Source organism: Elephantulus edwardii, unplaced genomic scaffold (assembly GCF_000299155.1).
Source record: "Elephantulus edwardii isolate Elephantulus edwardi_28Jun2011 unplaced genomic scaffold, EleEdw1.0 scaffold00115, whole genome shotgun sequence".
Classification (NCBI taxonomy): Eukaryota; Metazoa; Chordata; class Mammalia; order Macroscelidea; family Macroscelididae; genus Elephantulus; species Elephantulus edwardii.
Window position 1 is genome coordinate 8,889,254 of NW_006399865.1, and position 19,552 is coordinate 8,908,805.

The 19,552-nt window shown below is 43.8% G+C and overlaps 1 protein-coding gene across 1 annotated transcript in view; it reads right to left on the reverse strand.

Moving 5' to 3' along the window:
• Positions 1-379, reverse strand: part of AP1S2 (adaptor-related protein complex 1, sigma 2 subunit) — a 36,355-nt gene extending 35,976 nt beyond the window's left edge. The window contains exon 1 of the mRNA XM_006892398.1: positions 325-379. The gene's annotated coding sequence lies outside the window, so the exon portion shown is untranslated. The remainder of the gene's footprint in view (positions 1-324) is intronic.
• Positions 380-19,552: the final 19,173 nt, after the last annotated feature.

The following is a 19,552-nucleotide window of genomic DNA, read 5'->3' on the forward strand; positions in this document are numbered from 1 at the left end:
GATTTTCTCTGCTCTTGAGGCTCAGAATTGCCTTAGATTGCAGCTGAAACATTTCATTTCGAGCATTGGGTCAAAAGAACATTATTTGAAATCGTTCTATTTAAACCATATCGAATCACTTTATATTGCAGTCCCCACACAACAAAGAACTGTGCAGCCCCAAATGTTCTTAGAGGTGAACGGGAGAGACCCTGGGCTGGTCGGTGCGAAGGTGGAGTTACAGATCTTTTACAGGCATTCCAAGAAATAAAGCCAGCATGAGCTTCACTTTTTGGTTTTGGTGGTATTTTCAACCTGCCCCTTGGAGGAATTAAGGGCATTCTTTTAAATATACTTGCCAGGTTAAATCTTTTAATTGCTGATAAGACTGACCATCTACATTGTTGTTTTGTGCCTTTGAGTCAGAACAGACTCATAGCTGACCCTCCGGGGCCAGCTTTCAGAGGCAGTAAATTGCGCAGGAGGAGAGTGCCCATCTTGCTACCACAGAGCAGAGGTTAATTAGATTCAAACTCGTGCCTTTGGTTTGGCAGCACAACGCCTTACCTATTCAGCCACCAGCCGTCCCTGGCCATTTACATTACAGTCAGTGTTCTAGAATAGCATCAAAACCAAGCTACCCAAATGGAATTTCTTTTTACAGTGGCATATTAGTAGAATCCATTTAAGTACCTGAATGCATGAGAAAATGGAATGCTTTCACCAGCAGCACCCCCATAAGGATCTGTTTTCCATCCATTCTTTCAGCTGTTCATGAATATTTACGGTGTAAGAGCTCTGATGGCATAATGGTTAAGCCCTTGGCTGCTGACCAAGAGGGTCCCAGTCTGGCCCACTCATTAGCTCCATGGGAGAAAAGCCCTGGCAATCTGCTCCAGTAGAGATTACAACCTAGAAAAACGTCTGAGGCTTTCCTAGACTGAAACCTACTCTCCCCACAGAGAACAAGCAGAAAGGACACCGCCCGCTCTTTGCTGGGAATTCTGGGAGGTAATGAGCATACAGAGATAAATTAGATATGATCTCCAAGGCAGCTCTGGTGGCCTAGTGACAAGAAGCTGCGCTGCAATCCCAAAGGTGCTGGGTTTGCATCCACCAGATGCACTGGTGGAGAAAGGAGGGCAATCTCCCATTCCAGTTGGATCCGGATCCAACTCACTCCATGGGGTGGGGGGGAAGATACTCTATGTGCACTCAGCTCCTACACTGTTTCTCCAGACACAGAATCCAGAGCCTTTTGAAGATGCATCGTGGCTGATCAAAGCCATCACCTTTTGTCATCAACTTTTAAAAGAAATTTTTTTTAGTCAGCTCTTTCTCCACCCCCCCCCCCCCCCACCAGTCAACTCTTAAAGTTGCTTCTTGAGCTCAAACCAAACTTGTTGCCACTGACTTGATTCCAACTCATGGCAACTCCTAGTGTGTCAAAGGAGAGCTGCACTCCTTAGGGTTTTTTATGGGCATGATCTTAACAGCAGTAGATTCCTAGGTTTGTCTTGCCTGGTGCTATTGGATGGATTCAACCCACTAACCTTCTGAACCCAAACTGAACCTAGTGACTCTTGCTCGATAGAAGCCCAGATTTCTCTGGGCTGCACCTTGAAGAGGTATTTGTCTAATGACCTTCTGGAACTCGTCACAGTCTTCATTCACAGCAACGGAGGAGAGATTCGGTGTTCTAAACGAAGCAATTTCCAAGAGTGTTGCTTTCACTTGGTCCTTGAGATGAAATGTTTCAATAGCAACATACCTCAACCATAAATCTCTAGAGCAGTGGTTCTCAGACTTGATCCTTGTTCATTGTTGTTGAGCTTGTTATGAACAACAGAATGGGACATCGCCCAGTCCTAACCCCCAACACAGTCCTTGGGATGTTTGCATCCACTGTTGTAGCCACTGTGTGTGCTAAGTATCTTCCGACCAACGGGGGAGGGATGTCTTAGTGACACAGTGGTTAAACCCAAAGGTTGGTGGTTCAAACTCACATGCTGCCCCAGAGGAAGGTCACGTGCAGTCTACTTCCATAAAGACACCACCTTTGAGAAGCCGATGGGGCAGTTCTCCTCTGTCCTGGAGGAGGGGCTGTGAGTCAGAAGCAACTCAGCACCAATGGCTTTGGGTTTCTGTCTTGGTTTCCAACTTCGAAGGTTCTTCTCCTAGCCCTTTGTCAGACAATGTCTGTGGTCATCTATACGCTGGTTTTCTGGAGTAGATCAAACATTAGCTTGAACAAACCAGACATGGTAGTTGTTATATGCCATCGAGTTGACTATGCCTCATGGCGAGCTTACAAACAGTAGGTCTGTAACTTGCCTTATACTGCGTCACCCTCATCGTGTTGGGCACTGTCGTGTCCAGACTGTGTCATTCCATCTGGTTGAGGGTCTTCCTCTCCTTCACTGACCCCTCCACCTTGCCAAGCACAGTGTCTTTTTTCCAGGAAATAGCTTCTGCTAATAACATGCCCAAAGTATATGAGATGAAGTCGTTGCCTCAAAAGAGCACTCTGGCTGCACTTTTTCCAATACTTGTTTGTTCTTTTGGTCATCCGTGGGATATTCAACACTCTTCTCCAGCACTGCAACTCAAAGGCATCAATTCTTCTTCTGTCAGCCTTAGTCATTGTCCAACTTTCAGATGCCTGACAAGTAACTGAAAAGACCATGACTTGAATCAGATATACCTTAGTCTTTAAATTGACATTATTGCTCCTTGAAACCTTCCACAGGTCCTTTAGAGTCAATTCACCCAATGCAATAATATCTTTTGATTTCTTGACTACTGGTGTCAAGGGTGTTGATGGTGGATCCAAGCAAGACGAAATTATTGACAACTTTGATCGTACCTCCATCGATCATGATGATGTTGCCTATTGGCCTCATGGTGAGGATTTTTGTTTTTTCATGTTGAGATGTAATTCGCACTGAAGGCTGTAGGTCTTGGTAATGCACACAACAGCAGATCTGAGGTGGGGGCTGAAAAGTGTGCATTTCTATAAGGTTCCCAGAAGATGTTGATGCTGCTGGTCCAGGACCAGACCATGGGCTCTCTAACAAACAAAGCTACAGTACCCCACTGGAGGGGTCCCAATGCCAGCAATCGTGACATCATTTTCTGAGGCAAAGGACCAAAAGGAAACTTAGAACTAAATATTTCTTTATCACAGATGCCTTTATATCTGGTAATCTTCAGAGAGAAATAGTGTCAAGTGCAGGAGCCTGAATACCTCCGTGGACAATCCAGGGCGATAGATTGCCATGTGCCCTGGACACACAAATGTGCTTTAACAATCCAAGGCAGTGATTATACTATAAAAGAATCAGATGCTTATGTTATAAAGATGACTGTTTGGAAACCATTTCCAATTACTGGTGCCAAATGGAATCACCTCTGGAATATTTCCTGAGCAACGACAGGTATAGGGTAGGAGGGAGAGAGTTTGCAAGGAACGACTAGGCAAGATCAATACCCTTCGGTAAAGCAGAGAGTGCTCTGCATTAATCAAAAGCTGCTCTTTCTCTTCCTTGGCGAGGCGCTCTTCCCCATTCTTTCTAGCAGGTAGAGCTGCCCAGTTAACTGAGTTAGAGCCCGTGAAAAGGGCGTGGAACCGATAGCAGGCCTGACCTCTGAAATTCCCCATAGCAAATTCTCCTCCCTCCCCCCTTCCTCAGCTCTGCCTGGATGGTGACAGCCAGGGGGACCATAGAAGTGATGTGTTCACTATGGCTGGGCTCCAGGATGATTTCACTGAGCAGACTCAGTGGACTTGGAGGGAACTCGAAATAGATGTGTAATAAGCCACTGATGTCGTGGGGTCTGTCTGTTACAGCAACTGGTCCTACTGGGGGACGCTAGCCATTCATGGAAGCTGTTAGCCCACTTGATAGCCAAGAAGGGCAGGATTCATAGCAATGGGAAGAGCAGGTGAATCTGATTCTATCCCATTTCCCGTGCCCTTGTCCATGTCTCCTCCCCACTGACCAACCTGCACCCAGAATTTAAGGCTATTTGCCTATCAAAGGGGCAAAAAATGATTGATTCAATACTGTCTGGTGCTATGTATGGGAAATAGTTGCAACAGGCAAATGTATATTGAACAAAGTTTATTAGCAGTTATGAGGAATGATAAAAAAGAACCCTGGGTGTGTGGTGCTTAAAGTACTTGGTTGCTAATCATAAAAGTGGGCAGTTAAAAAAAAAAAGAAAAGAAAAATTTTTTTTAAAAAAAGTGTGCAGTTCAAATCCACCACCTGCTCCTCTGGGCAAAGAGGAGACAATTTGCCTCTAACGACCTACAACATTGGGAAATTATGGTGCGGTTTGACTGTGTCCTGCAGGGTGACTCGGAGTTGGAACAGACACAATAACAGTGTCTTGTTTGGGGTCAGCAGGGTGAAAAGAACACTCTTTGCTTAGGGGACGTTGACTATCTGTTACTAGTCATGGATTACTTTGGAAATGGCTATTGGTGACAATAACACATGAAGCCGAATACAAACCTGCGGCTATCAAGTTGATTCCAGCTCCTAGTGCTGCCTCGTAGGTTTCCCTCTGACCCACAGCTGACCCTCCAGCCGGTTTTCAGAGTCAGTAAATCACACGAGAAGAGCTTTCCCATCCTTCTCGCACGGGGCAGCTGGTGGATTCGAACTGCACCCCATTGGGATTGCAGCAGTTTCTTACCGGGTTTACCTAGGCTGTACATTTTTATAAATTAATCAATTTCACAGGATTGCATGTGTAAAAAATGTTTCACTGGCAAATATTTTATTGTGAGTGTATTTTTTTTACCATAATAAAAAAACAAAACAACCAAAAAATGACACTGAAATTGTTAGAAAGGAAAAAAAAATATATTGATTTAAGGTTCATTGTTACACAGCTTTGACAAAGCCTACCATTTATAGGGGAAAATTTTAGAAGGATGAGAATGAAATTAAAGAGGAAATTTTTAAAAAGATAAGGTTGAAATAACCAAGGAAATTATTTTTATTAATTTTAATGAAAATATACAGAGACTTAGGGTTTCCATTCATTCATTGTTGCACTTTTCTCCCTGCCCACCCCCTCCCTCGCATTTGCTCTTCTCTTTGAAAAGTAAGAGGAAAAATTCTTTCATTGTTATACAATCCTGCCCCCCAAGTCCACTCCACTGTGCAGCCTTCATTCTGGACTCCTGTCATGACAATAATACCCAATCACCTATTCCTTTTAAACAGTTCTCTCCCTCATCTATTTCAATGCAGTATACGTTATTTATCCCTTCTTTCTCAGTCTTCCCTCAACCCTGATGTCAGTTCCATTTTACAACAGTGGTCGTGCGCAATATTTGTTCTTTTGTGACTGAGATATTTCACTGAGCATAATGTCCTCCAGGGTCACCCATTTTGAAAAATATTGCATGAGTTCCTTGTTTTTCAATGCAGCATAGTATTCCATTGTGTGAATATACCAGAGCTGCTCTATCCATTCATTTGTTGATGAGCACTTGGGTTGTTTCCAACTCTCCTATTGTGAACCAAGCCACAATGAACATAGGCGTGCATATATCTGCCTGGGTGGCAGTTCTGGTTTCTTTAGGGTAAATTCCCAGTAATGGAATTGCCAGATCAAATGGTATTTCTATTTCCACCTCTTTGAGAAAGCATCAAACTGGCTTCCATAGTGGTTGTACCATTTTACACTCCCATCAACAGTGAATAAGGGTTCCAGTTTCTTTGCAACCTTGTCAGCATTTGATGTTTGCTGCTCAGTTAAATTTTGCTATTGTTACTGGGGTGAGATAATACGTCATAGTTGTTTTGATTTGCATCACTCTTAGAGCTAGGGATTTTGAACATTTCTTCATGTGCTTTTTTGGCCACCTGGTGAAGTGTCTGTGCCCATTTTTCAATTGGGTTGTTTACCTTTATCTTGTTGTGGTGCTCGAGTATTTTATAAATTCTAGATATAAGTCCCTTATGTGACATGTGATTACCAAATATTTTTTTCCCAGTGTATGACTTCCCTTTTTACCCTGTTAGAGAAGTTTTTGGATGTGGAAATTGTTATAAAAGTACATTTGAATGAACTGCTATTTATTATCGTAAGTAAATAATACAATTCTTAATCTCATACTGTTGTTCTTAATTCCTAAGTCAACCCCTAACTCATGGGGACAAAGGAATTGGGCCATATTGATCCATACAATTTTTAGTTTCAGAAGCATCTTGCCAGTCCTTTCTTCCTAGTCTGCCTTAGACTACAAGTGCCTCTGAAACCTGTTCAGCATCATGGTAGCATGCAAGCCTCCACCGACAGACCAGTGGTGGTGCCTATGTAATGTGTTAGCTGGGAATCGAACCTGGCTCTCCTTCATAAAAGGCAAGAATTGTGCTACTTAACCATCACTACCCTCGCTCATTCAGTCTTTCACAATCAATACCCAACATTTGCTCTTGGTTTGTGACTAAGCTATGGCCTTTTCTTCTAAATAGTGTAGAACAGAGTTAGAGCAGTTATCCTTAAAGCATTCTATAGGCTACGTGGACGTTCTAATTGGAAGATTTGAGACTATTTTTTAAATCATACACAAAGTTTTAAATAGAACACAAGGTCATTTTGTTTGGAAGCTTCATTTTACAAACGAGGATGTTAAGTCCTAGAGAAATTAAGCAAATTGTTCAAGATCACGTAATCCAATTAGAGGCCCGCAGGGAACTAAGACCCCTATTTTCTATCTCAAAGCTGTGCTCTTTCCACCATACAACACCGTTACCTAGAGACTGCTAGACCACCAACCTTAGATGCACAGACCAGTGAAAGCCCCACAATGAATACACAAAACCTTCACATACCAGCTATTATTCAATTCTTCTTCCTCTCATCTCTGCCTGGTGTAAAGTATTTGTGTCACCACTAGCCGACTGACACTGTTGCCATCGCCAAGATTGGAATGATGTCTCACTAATCATCAGGTCTATACAACCTGAGACAAAGCTTTGCCTAGAGTAGGGACTCAAAAGTGTTCATTAAGTTGAGTTGGGACGCCAAAATAAGATTTAATAAGGTGTTGTCTCATTGCTTCTTGAGAGTTAGACGTTTTTGCCTGCCCACCCACCCCCGCTGAAGCAACATACAGAGTGTTCTCCTGTCCACCCCCTCTGATCATGCACTAGGAGCAGACCAACAGATCGAGCTTTCCATCTCAGCCCATCTCTCTCTATAACCCTGGTACACTTTCTGAGTACAACTGAGAAAATTAAGACATAAACCTAACAGATCCTTCCTTAGATATTACATCCTTCAATTGCTAGGAGATTAAGCATGCACATACTAACCAAAAAGGTGAGAATTCAAGTCCACCCAGAAGTACCTCAGAGGAAAGATCTGGCAATCTACTACCAAAAGATCACAGCCATTGAGCATGGGGGGGGGGAGGGTTGATGTCTTCAATTTCTTTAATCATTAAATCCAGGCACCTAATACAGGCCAAGCTTTCACTGGGCATAGAAATCAAGTAGGAGACAAACTGTCCACAAAGACAATATTCTGCATCCTACTTTACTGAGTAGAAGTTAAGGTCTTAAAAATTTGTGACAGTTCTTCCCTTCATCTGTTCTAACGGTGAGTTCATTATCTGTCTACACTTTGCGCATTCTCTCCCCAACCCCCTTCCCATGTCTGTCCTATTTTATAACAGCGGTGTTATGCAATATTTCTTCCTTTGTGACTGAGATATTTCACTTAGCCTAATGTCCTCCAGGCTCCCCCATGTTTTGTAATGTTTTACAAGTTTGCTGATTTTCAATGCTGTCTAATAATCCATTGTGTGAATGTACCATAGTTTTTCTATACATTCATCTGTCTCTTTGCTATTGTGAATAACACAGCAATAAACATGGGTGTGCATACTATTTGAGTCATGGCTCTGGTTTCTTTAGGGTATATTCCTAGGAGTGGAATTGCTGAGTCAAATGATATTTTTATTTCCAACTTTTTGAGAAAGCGCCAGACCACTTTCCCTAGTGGATTTATCAGTTTACACTCCCATCAGCCATGAATAAGAGTTTCAATCTCTGCACAGCCTTTCTAGCATTTGTTGTTTGCTGTCCTGTTGAACTTTGCTCTTGTTGCTGGGGTGTGATGATATCTCATAGTTTTGATTTGCATCTCTCTGATAGCTAGGGATTTTGAATACTTCTTCATGTCTTTGTTGGCCATCTGAATGTCATCTTTGGTGAATTGTCTATTCATATCCTGTGTCCATTTTGCATTTGAATTGTTTACTTTTTTCTTGTTGAGATGTTGGAGCATCCTACAAATTTCAGATATGAGTCCCTTATCAGATATGTCATTGCCAAATATTTTTTTCTCAGTCTGTGGGTTTCCTTCTTATCCTGTTGGAGAAGGTTTTTGATGTGCCTAGGGATTTGACTCTTAGAAGATCCCATTCATCTATTCTATTCTCTCCCAATAAGGTTGGCTCAGGATAGAGCAGGGTTCAGAGCTGTTGTACACACGGTCGCTGTGAGTCGCAAGTGACTCAATGGCACATTAACAACAACAGTTGTAAGTAAAGCTATGTACACTGTAAGATGGCATAGTCTGTAGAGAATTGTGTTGCTATCCCAAGGTGGTACCTCTGTGGAGATCTAGTTCACCAGAAGTTCCGCTGGAGACAGATGGACAATCTTCTTTATTCAATTTACAGCCCCTAAAAACCTGCTGGGGGATCAGTTAAGAGTCAATTCCGACTTGATGGCAAACCACTGGAGGTTAGCAGCACACCATGCTCCCAGCGTTCCTTAACAACCGACGGGCCCATACAATAAACAATATCACTCCGTGACAGGAACAGCTTCCTCAGAACAATTGATGATACAAGAGATCAAAAAGACAACATTTGCTTAATAGCAAAAATGAGAAGACAGGAAGGGGTAAAAAAAAAATCAGATGAGAGCAAACAGGGGAATCCAGAACAGACCTGGCAAAAGTGCTGACCCACTGTGGGGGAGTGTGACCAATATTGTGTGCAGACTACCAGTGCGGATCAAACTTACTCTGTAACTTTCACCTCAAGCGTTATTTTTTTAAATAAGGGAGGGACGAGTTAAACATAGACCCAGCGTTCAAGTGCATATTACATTGGAGGGGCAGAGTTTACAATTGCAATCCCAAAACAGAGCTCCAGAGGGGGAGCCCAGGTGCTGTGGAACATGCTCCAGGTCCCCCATGCAGAGGCTGGGTGGTAATGAAGGAAGGTGCACAGGGAATCGATCTTGCTAAGGGGAAGAGAAATGTCACATGTACCAAATAGTGCTGAGAATTCAAGTAGGGACAGAAAGGGGCTCATCAAGTTCAAAAAAAGAACTGTGTGGCTGCAGTTATGAGTAAAGGTTGCCACCATCACGACATGTGGACAAAAACGTGCAAAGGGAGAAGTGGAGGTAACTCTTTTTATGAAATTTGAATTTAAAGAGGAAAAGAAACAAAAGTAGAAAAGTAGCTTGAGGGGGGTGGGATGGGATCAGAAAGAGGTGTTGCTGTTGCTGTTTCCTGGGAGGGAGTGACATGCTGATGATGAGAAAGAGCCTCTACAGCAGGAAAGGTCAAGAATATGGAGGAGAGGAGCAGATAATCCACACTCCGGGGGTGCGGCGTGTTGCGAGCTGAAACACAGATGCTGTTACTCTACCTGCTGCTGGCTCCTGCCCAGCCCACATACAATGGAACCATCCCTGTGCCAGCCTTGCCATTGGCTGGAAGCTGGACTATTGTGGTTCATCAGGTTTTCATTGGTAACCATTTGGAAGTAGATCACCAAGCCTTTCTTCCTAGTCTGTGCTAGTCTAGAAGCACAGTTTCAGAGCAACACCCAGTCCACTCCTGAGGGATGATGGGTGGTGCCCGTGTGTGAGGTGCACTGGCCAAGAATGGAACCCAGAGCTCCCCTAGCCCACTTGGAATGTGAGGATTCAACCACAGAATCATCACTTCCTCCTTTGGGCATAAATAGTTTGTTGTTGGACACTACTGAGTCGAACACAACTCATAGCAACCCTATGAACAACACATCTGAACCCTGTCCTATCCTGTGTCAGCCTCATCATACTGACACGCTCAAACCCATTGCTGCAGTTGCTATGTCAATCCATCTCTTTCACTGATCCCCCCACTTTTCCAAGTCTGGTGTCCTTCTCCAAGGACTGGTACCTCCTAACAATATGCTCAAAGTATGTGAGGCAAAGCTTCACCATCCTTGTCTCTAAGGAGCTCTCTGGTTGGGCTTTCTCCAAGTTCAGTATTCTTCTCCAGCACCACAACTTAAAGGCATCAATTCTTCTGCAATTCTTATTCATTGTCCAACTTTCATATGCATAGCAAGTGGCTGAAAAGGTCATGCCTTGGAACAGGTGCACCTTAGTCTTTAAGCTGATATCATTGCTCTTTAGTACTTTGGAGAAGTTCCTAACAGCACATTTTCCCAGGGCAACTCGAATTTTGATTTCTTGACTGCTAGTAACAGGAGTGCTGATTGTGGATCCAAACAAGATAAACTCATTGACAACTTCACTCTCTTTTCCATATATCATGATGTTGCTTATTGGCTGTGTGGTTAGGGCTTTTATTTTCTTGATGTTGAGATGTAATCCATATTGAAGGATGTGCTCATTGATCTTCTGCAACAAGTACTTCAAGTCATAAGTAGACTTGAAATAAGAAAAGAGGCGCTTTTTTTTTTATCCATTGAAGTACTTTATTTGCACTGCGTATTATGTCTCCAGAAAAAGAATCCCAGGATTTTTCCTCTGGTGTGTTTTCGTCTTGCCTTCTCGTGGTCCGTGATGCAAGCTGAGGTGGTCAGTACAATGAAACTGAACTGACCAGACGGGAGCAGATGACTGTCGCTTTTCTAGATCTTTGAGCTGCACATCAAATCTGGGGCTGAAAACTCCACACTTGTTTAACTCACCTGTGAAGTTGACAACAGTTTTCCCCGCTCTGTGATCATCAATGTTTTCAAATTTGCCAGTGTACTCACATTTCATCATCACGGTTAGGACCCGAACCATGACTTTGGAGCAAGACCTGATAAGAACCTGGCCCTTGTCTCTCTTCTTGGCATTTTTGATGCTCTTGAAGAGCATCAGCCAGGACATTCATGCGCACCATTGTGGAAGCAAGATGGCGGGAAGAATCTTCCATTTTTTCAAAGGGCAGGGGAGGGGAGGCAGAGAGAATGTAGGGAAGCATCTAGTTTAAGGGACGGGAGGAGCTTTTTCCTGTGGGGCCTAGAGGAGGTGAAGTAAGATCTTCTGCTGGATGTGAGAGGAGGGGTGCAGTGTTGACGGAAAAGTGTGGAGCAGATTAGAAGATTCTAGAGCAATACAGAAGGGTAACTGTGGAGACTGAGAGTACGGCTGAGTTGGGGCCTGTGTATTGTCAGTCCCCAAACAGAGTAAGAACTTGAAAGGGGCTGACCTGAGACCAGGCTTTGCGTGGATTCCTTACGTCAGTGGCGGGTTGGGATTTGCAAGTGATTAAAGTGGAAGGGCGGGGGACTGAACTGATGAATATGGCATTCAGGCCAGAGGTGGGGACAGGGGTCACAAGACAGGGGAGTGAGTTTTGGACACACTGATAGAGAAAAAAAAAAGAAACTGGGGGCATTGAGGAAGAGGAAGGGCCCATGTGGTGTGGCTCAGGAGAACAAGTGAGTGAGCCAACTGCAAGCATAATAAAGTGTGTTGGGGCGAAGCAAGAGGGTGGAAGGTAGTAGATTTCCCTGAAGAATGACGGGGCTCCCCAGGCATTGCATGATGGGGCATTTATGGGATGTCTGAGTCATTCCAGATGGTAGCAGGACTTGGTGGACATAGCACTAGTGGTCCTGAAGCTAAAGACTCCAAACCAAGACGGGGAGTGACATGTGGTGGCAACCTGAGGGGTAGAGCATGAATTGGGAGGAAGGGTTTGCTGCGGAAGGCCAAGGACTGAAGTCTTCGGTGTGGATTGAACATCAAAAAACAAAGATACTCACCACTGGGCCAAATGGCAGCATCATGATAGATGGAGAAGAGATTGAAATTGTTGGCAATTGCATCTTGCTCAGATCCACAATCAACATGCTTGGTACCAGCAGTCAGGAAATCAAAAGACTAATTAATTGCACTGAGAAAATCTGTTGTCAATGATGTCAGTCTTGAGACTAAGGGGCACCTGATCCAGGCCATGGTCTTCGCAATTACGTGCTATGCATCAGAAAGCTGGACAATGACTAAGGAAAGAAAGAAAGAGAATCGATGCCTTTGAGTTGTGGTGCTGGAGAAGAGTATTGAACATACTATGAACTGCCAAGAGAACTCACAGGTCTGTGCTGGAGAGAGGTTGAAGCCAAGCTGTTCCCTGGAGGCTAATATTTTGAAACTCAGTCTCACATACTTTGGCACATGGCCAGAAGGGACCAATCCTTGGAGAAGGACATCATGCTTGGAAGGGTGGAGGGACAGCCAAGGAGAGGAAGACCCTGAGTGAGATGGAATCTTCCTCTCCTTCGCTTTTACTGAAGAGGACTGCTACATCTTTTTCTCTGCAGAGCAGCTAGTGGATTTGAACCATCAACCTTTTGGACAGCAGTCTAGTCCTTAACCACTGTGCCACCAGGAATTCTTAAATATAACTAGACTCTAAACCCATTGACATTGAATGAATTCCAATTCATCAAGACCTTGTGGCACCAAGAGAACACCCACATAGAGTTTCCAAGGCTGTAAATCCTTACGGAAGCACACTGCTTCATCTTCCCACTGAGGAGTGGCTAATGGATTTGAACCACTGACTTTTTACTTAGCAGTCTAACAATCAATTTGCTGTATCACAAAAACCAAAACAAAAGCAGACCCATTGCCAATGAGTCTATTTTGACTTATAGTGACCCTCTCTTGGGTTCCTGAAGTGATAAATCTTTCTAGAAGGAGATGCCTGTCTTTCTCTCGTGGAGTGGCTGGTGAATTTGGACTGGTTAGCAGTCCAACATGCAATGCATCATGCCTTGAGCACTCCTGATATGTAACGGCTCAAACAAACTAACCCCACAGCCTTTGAGTACATTCCTAACCTTCCTCTGAATTTCCCAGTGTGTAAATCTTTACAGAAGACCACCCGTCCTCTCTAGTGGAGAGACTAGTGCATTTGACCTACTGACCATTCAGTTCGCAGCCCGAAACAGTAATAAGTGCTATGCCACTAGGCCTCCTTGGATAACTGGAAGCCTTGCTTAATTACAAAACACTAGAATCAATCATTGTTTGCCTCGTGTTAACTACTTGCCTAAGAAACACATTCATCTTGTGGAGAAGATAATGAGGGAAACTGGTAGTGCTCTAATAAGCTCTAAATTAAGCATACATAATGTTGAACAAAATATGAGACTCATCAAAAAAATTTCTAGTTATTGATCATTAGTGTTAATGAGAAGAGTAACAAGTGGCTTTGTTCCTGTTCTTAACTTAGAAAGAGGGAAAACAAGGTAAGCAAACAATTAGGGAGACTAATGCAAGCATTCCGTCTCCAACCGGAAGGCGGACTCATTTCCTTTTTGTGACGGGTAACAGTTTGGCTTGGTTATAACTGTGGCATCGTGCAATTACCTTCCATTTTGTGATCTGATATAAAGGGAGTATCCTTGGAAGTGTGGCCTGCATCCAATATATATAGATGCGCTATCAAAGTGCTTGCTCTCTTTCTTCCATTCATCTGACCTTTATTTCTTGAGAAGTAAACTTAGCAGCATGCTTTCTGACTGAGATTTTTTTTTTTGCTCTTTAGGACTTCCACTGATTGGACAAGGCCCACCACATTTTGGAAGGTAGTCTATTAACTTACTTAAGGCTGATTGATACCCTCACATGCAAGTAGACTAGTGTTTGACCAAACTACTGGGCACCACCGACTAGCCTAGGTGATGCATCAAAATACCCATCTCAGGTGGTACGTGAACTCTTTCAGGAAGAAAATGTGAGCCTTAAAGAAACCAGCAAGAGTATGCGAGGAAATGACAGCAGGTCTTAGATTCTTTGGAGATATATTTATTAGATCAGAGAGCAAAGGAATCATGTACATGTGGAGTTTCTGTTTTTCCACAAGGCATTTTTCAAAGTCTTGCATTCGGGACATCCAACTGGTTCTTCTCAGCAGAGCCAGTCAGGGCTAACAAAGTGAATCAGAAATGAATCTGACTCCGAAAGACGAAAGACGACGTGAGTAAACTGGGACAGCAATTGGCATCGGGGAAATCCCACGGCGATGCCCTCCTAGAGAGTTAATACTACCTTTAGAAAACAAGGGCAGCATTTGTGTTGCCTAGCAACAAGATCTCTTGACTAGCACAATGGGAAATGGTGATGCCCTGCTCAAATATTCCACCATGGTGGCCAACTGCCTGCTTTGCAGTGTGGTGAGTTCCAGCCTGGCCAGTGGCTTAATCTCCCATGTCAGGGTCCTGAAAGGGCTCAATATATGCTTCTTTCTAGTCTCTCATTCCAGGGCTTTGACTCTAATTTTCCTCAGTCAAGTTGCTGTTTCTGTTCATCCCAACTTTTAAAATTCAAGTGTGTTCTGATGTCATTTTGTCATGACCAGACCAATTCAAAACCCTGCCTTTGTGGCACACTTTTGGAAAAAGATGGATAAATGGGCTGGATGATAAGATAGTTTAGCAGCTGAATAAGAATGCTGATTAGTGCATCTATCCTTGTCAAATTTGCTGGCAGCACCTGTCAAAGGCTTGCCTAGAACAGACCTGCTTTCTTAGCACAGTCCTGCTCCATACTTCTTTAAGTAGCATGAATACCGAAGGAGAAGACCTGGTTATCCAATAAATAGAGAGTAAGAAGCCAGGAGGGGATGTGTATCAATCAAACTTCAGGATCCCAAGGATGATGTATCAGCCACTTGGGTTCTTTTGGAACGAAGCAGGAAAAGTCATAAGTAAATGCATAAATGGTCATGCCTATTGCAACAAAATTTACACTGGGTGAGTGGTTAAAGTCAGAGATACAGGGAGAACTGGCTAAATAGCAGAGCATGAGGAGGGGAAAGGCATGAGAGTTTGAGTGGCCGGAAGCTAGAGGGAGTCACAAGACTCCTCAGGCTACAAAACCAAGAAAAAGAAAGGAATTGCAGCTGTTTAAATAGAAATACAGTATTCTGACTGTTCTGTGCTTTGATAATCAATCTTACCATACTTTGATTTATTATGTTCAATTCTGGGAAATGTATTTCATGAGAGATGTGGACTCTCTGCAATGCCTTCAGAGGAGCCATAGCATATAGTGCTATAAATCATAACATACAAACAACAGCCAAAGGAAGTAAGGATGGTTAGCTCAAGGAATAAGATACTTAGGAACAAAAGGATAGATCTCTTACAGTGTTTAAAGGGCTGATATAGAATAATTCTGTTCGTACGCCAATCAAGGAGGGAAAAGGATCAGTAGATGAAAGTTACAAGGAGGCAGATTTCAGCCAAAATAAAAATATAAACACTGTATCGTAACTATACTGTAGGTGTTTATGTATTTTTTTTTTAAGGTATGTGGTTGCCATCCAGTTAATTTCAACTCCTGAAGAAACTGTATGCAGATTAGACCTGTGTGCTCTATTACATGGGCGGATTTCCCCAGAGGCGAGTTGCCAGGCCTTTCTTTTGAGGCACCTATTGGTAGACTCAACTGGCCAACTTTTCAGCTAGTAGTTGAGTGCTTCCCCATTGCCACCGTCCAAGGACTTGAGTTGAAGTAAGCTTAATGATGACTACTAAGTAAGAACTTTCCGTTGTAATAAAAGTTCACGAAAATGGCATGGTGAAGAGAATTCTCCCACTGGATTATGCTCTGAGTAGACAATGAGAACATTATGAGTGCTCTTTCTGAAGGATCCTGAGACGCTTGCCTCATGTTTATTGTGGATTTGGGGTCGGTGTGTGTGTGTGTCTCCGCTGGAAAGAGAAATGGAGTATGTGCATATCAGAAATCAAGAAATAGTGAGGCACAAATGGGTAGAAAGAAAAACAGCTTTCCTGATTCTCCTCTCTCACTTCTTTGGAAAGGACTTGGTTTGGGAAGGGATTTGGTGTCTGCAGTGAAAGTGTGAAAGCATCTCCGAACACTGTCCTGATCAATATGTGCTTCTAGTCAGGCTCATTTGGGTTAAAATCTCGCCTCTTCCGTGTGCTGTTGGCAGGCTGCGTGATCTCTCAGGACTTCGGCTTACTCACTAGTCAAATGAGGTTCATTATAAATATTCTGGAGAGTTTGTAGATGAAATAAAGTATGCCAAGGACCTAGCCTAATACGTAATGCATAGTTGTTGCTGCTGTGTACTGTTGAGTTGGAACGGGCCCATAGCTGAACTTCCAGCAGGTTCTGAGAGACAGGAAATCACATGGGAGGAGACTGCCCGGCTTTCTCCTGCAGAGCAGCTGGTGGATTTCAACCACCTGCCTTTAGGTTGGTATAACCAGTTAACACACTTGGTTGTTGGAACTCACCTAAAGAAGCCTCGGAAGAAAGGCCTGGTGATCTACTTATGAATGAAGTGAACAGGGGGAGGAAGGGAAGGAGGAAATTGTGCAACAATGAATGAATATTTTTAAAAGCTGTTTTAAAATTTATTTTGTGTGTGTGTGTGTGTGTGTGTGTGTGTGTGTACCATCAAATCGGATCTGACTGGTACAGGAGGAGATTGTCCCTACTTCTCCAGCAGATCATCTGGTGGATTCGAACCGTCTGCCTTTGGGATTGCAGCACAACTTCTTACTACTAGGCCACTAGAGCTCCCCCCCTTTTTTTTAGTAAAAAAGTGTACTGGGAGTTGGGAAGGGAGGAGGAGGGAGGAAAATGTGTAGCAATGAATGAATGAATGAAAAGCCAACTTTTCTGCAAACTTTTATTAATATAAAAATTTTTTTTAAAAAGAAAAAAGCCATTGAGAAACTTAGGGAATACAGTTCTCTTAACACACATGGGATCACCATGAAGTGTAATCAGCGCCACCCAAACCCACTCATTGTTGTTTCTTTTTCAAATATGTTCTAATTTCATAATTATTTGTTGGGTTTTTGGTTGGATGTTTGTTGTGGTGTTTTGGGGTTTTTTAAACAACATGATAGTAACCAACTGAACTTTGCGCCTCCACAGCCTGGACCAAGCCGGGGATGGGGCGCAGGGTGCCAGCTATTCCCACACTTGGCGACAATTGCCTTCATCTGGATGACAGGGAGCAGTACACCCTGCTTAATGAATCATTAGTAGAACAGACAAAAGAACAGACCAATTACAAGCCGGCCTGGTTAACCAGCCTTCCCCTGAACTCTGCTCTGTTCAGCCCAGGCCGGAAAAGGGAGGCTTTTGTAAAGCAATGGCTCCCTGGCCAGTGCCTGCGCCTATTGAAACCAAGACCCACATTCTGCAGACTTGATTGATTTTAATCAGTCTTGGCAGCTTTCTTAAAGACTGCAGCCATCTGGAAGTGGGAAGAAGGAGGCCTTTGTACAAGCAGCATAGCTGTTCCCCTCAACTCCCCTGCTTCCTTTCCTTGTCTTGGTTTTCTGGTCCGCAGGCTCCATCACAGACAGGCGCCAGCTCCTCATGGTGGTCTGCGGGCCTTTCTCAGGAAGAGAGAGTCAGTGACAGCTGAGAGTAAACACAGGGAAAAACCCACCTCATTGATGATGTAGATCTTTTCCTGGCCTCTGCGGCCCAGCCTCAAGATATTGGAGTTCTCTCTTCTCATGGAATCCAGACTTTGAGGGTTCATTGCCTAAAAAAAGTATTACCCTGAAAAAACCATTAAACCTTCAATGAAAGTATTCCTTCAGTCCTTGAACTGAATACTGGTTTAGCCTAGTGAGAGAATGCCTATGTTTAAGCATTATCCCCCTTTAAAACGATTAACTATAAGGGATTAAACCAGACAACAGCCACTTGAAAGTATAGAGGTGGAGCACAAGGGGTCGGGGATGTTGAAAGAGTGAAAGAAAAAGTGGTCAAGAAAGGATGAACAGCTTGAAGAATGTGATTGGTGTCGCTGAATCGTGCCCCCCCCCCCTCCCCGGGCGCTGCTGAGTTTGCATGTTCTGTTATATATGTTTTCACAAAATAAAAAAAGAAGAAGAAATAAAGAGATCGATGCTCCTGAACTCAGCTTGGAAACCTGATGAGACAGTTTGCTCTGTCCTACAGGGCTGACGACTGCAGAAGGATCGGTGTCTCGGAGCTGTGGTGTTGGAGAAGAGTGCGGAATATTCCACAAAAGATCGAGCAGAAATATCTCGAGTGAAGTGGGGCCAGGCTACGCCTCGGACACGAGGGTGTGGAGATTTGGTCTCTCATACTCTGGGCACGCTATCAGGAGAAATTAGTCCTTGGGAGGGGACAGCATGCTTGGAAAAGTAGAGGGTCAATGAAAGAAAGGAAGACCGTGAAGGAAGTGGAGCTGGATTGACATGGTGACTGCAGAAATGGGCCCACGCACAGCAGAGGTGGTGAGGCTGGCAAGGATCGGGCAAGGTTTCATTCTGTCATACACTGGATGACGAAGAGTCGCACTCAGCTCAGTTGCACTCAGACAGTGCAGGGTGACTCTGAGGCAGAACAGACCTGACCACAGTGGGTGGCAGGTCGATTGCTCCGGTCTCTCTCTGCTCAGTGACTGAGCACTCGTGGGACCTTCTTCCACCTTCCAGGGAGGCCCCCTACCTCCTCTCAGCTCATGGCCCCTCCTGTTAGCACGTGCTGTCAAGCCACCTCTTCTTCGTTGTCATCTGGAGACTCCCTTGGTGCAGGGGCCATACCTTGTCATTTCCCAAATCTCTGAGGCCTCACGCAGTACCTAGCATATTCAGATGGTTCCAGGTTTCCTAGGGGATTGAGTGAATGAGAAAGGCTGAAGGCCAGCCTTGACTTATTTTTATAAGAATAATTGTTGTGCACCTGGGACATGCCAGGTATCTTAGTCCAGGTTCTTCTGTGGAGTAAAACGCGATAAAGATAGATACAGATAGAGATATATGGATGTAGCTGTTGCTGTGTGACATCTCGTCGCCTGTGACTCACAGCAACCTTATCTACCCTAGCTCTGAACCCTGCCCTGTCCTTGAGCCAATATAATAATTTCTGACAGATCTAAGCCTATTTCTCCAAGTCACTGAGTCATTCCATCTCATCCTGAGTCTTCCTCTCCTGTGCTGCTCCCCCACTCTTCCAAGCATTGATACTGAACGCAAGGGGTTCTTTCCATAGTCAGTTGCCAATAAGACAAACAGACTGCAATATCCATAAATGCACTTTGTTCACAGATCTGGAAGACAGCGAGTCACCTCTAAGACTGCCTCCCCGTCTGGGAGTGGTCATGGCCTTATATCCTAGGGTGAAACTCCAGCTCATTGAACAATGGACTTTTGTTAGTAAAAAAGGTAAATTCTACATCTGAAAAGGACAGTTTCCATGTATTTATCAGTAATTCAGGAAGGCCCCAGTTCTCTTCCTGGTGAACAAGCTGATTAAGATAC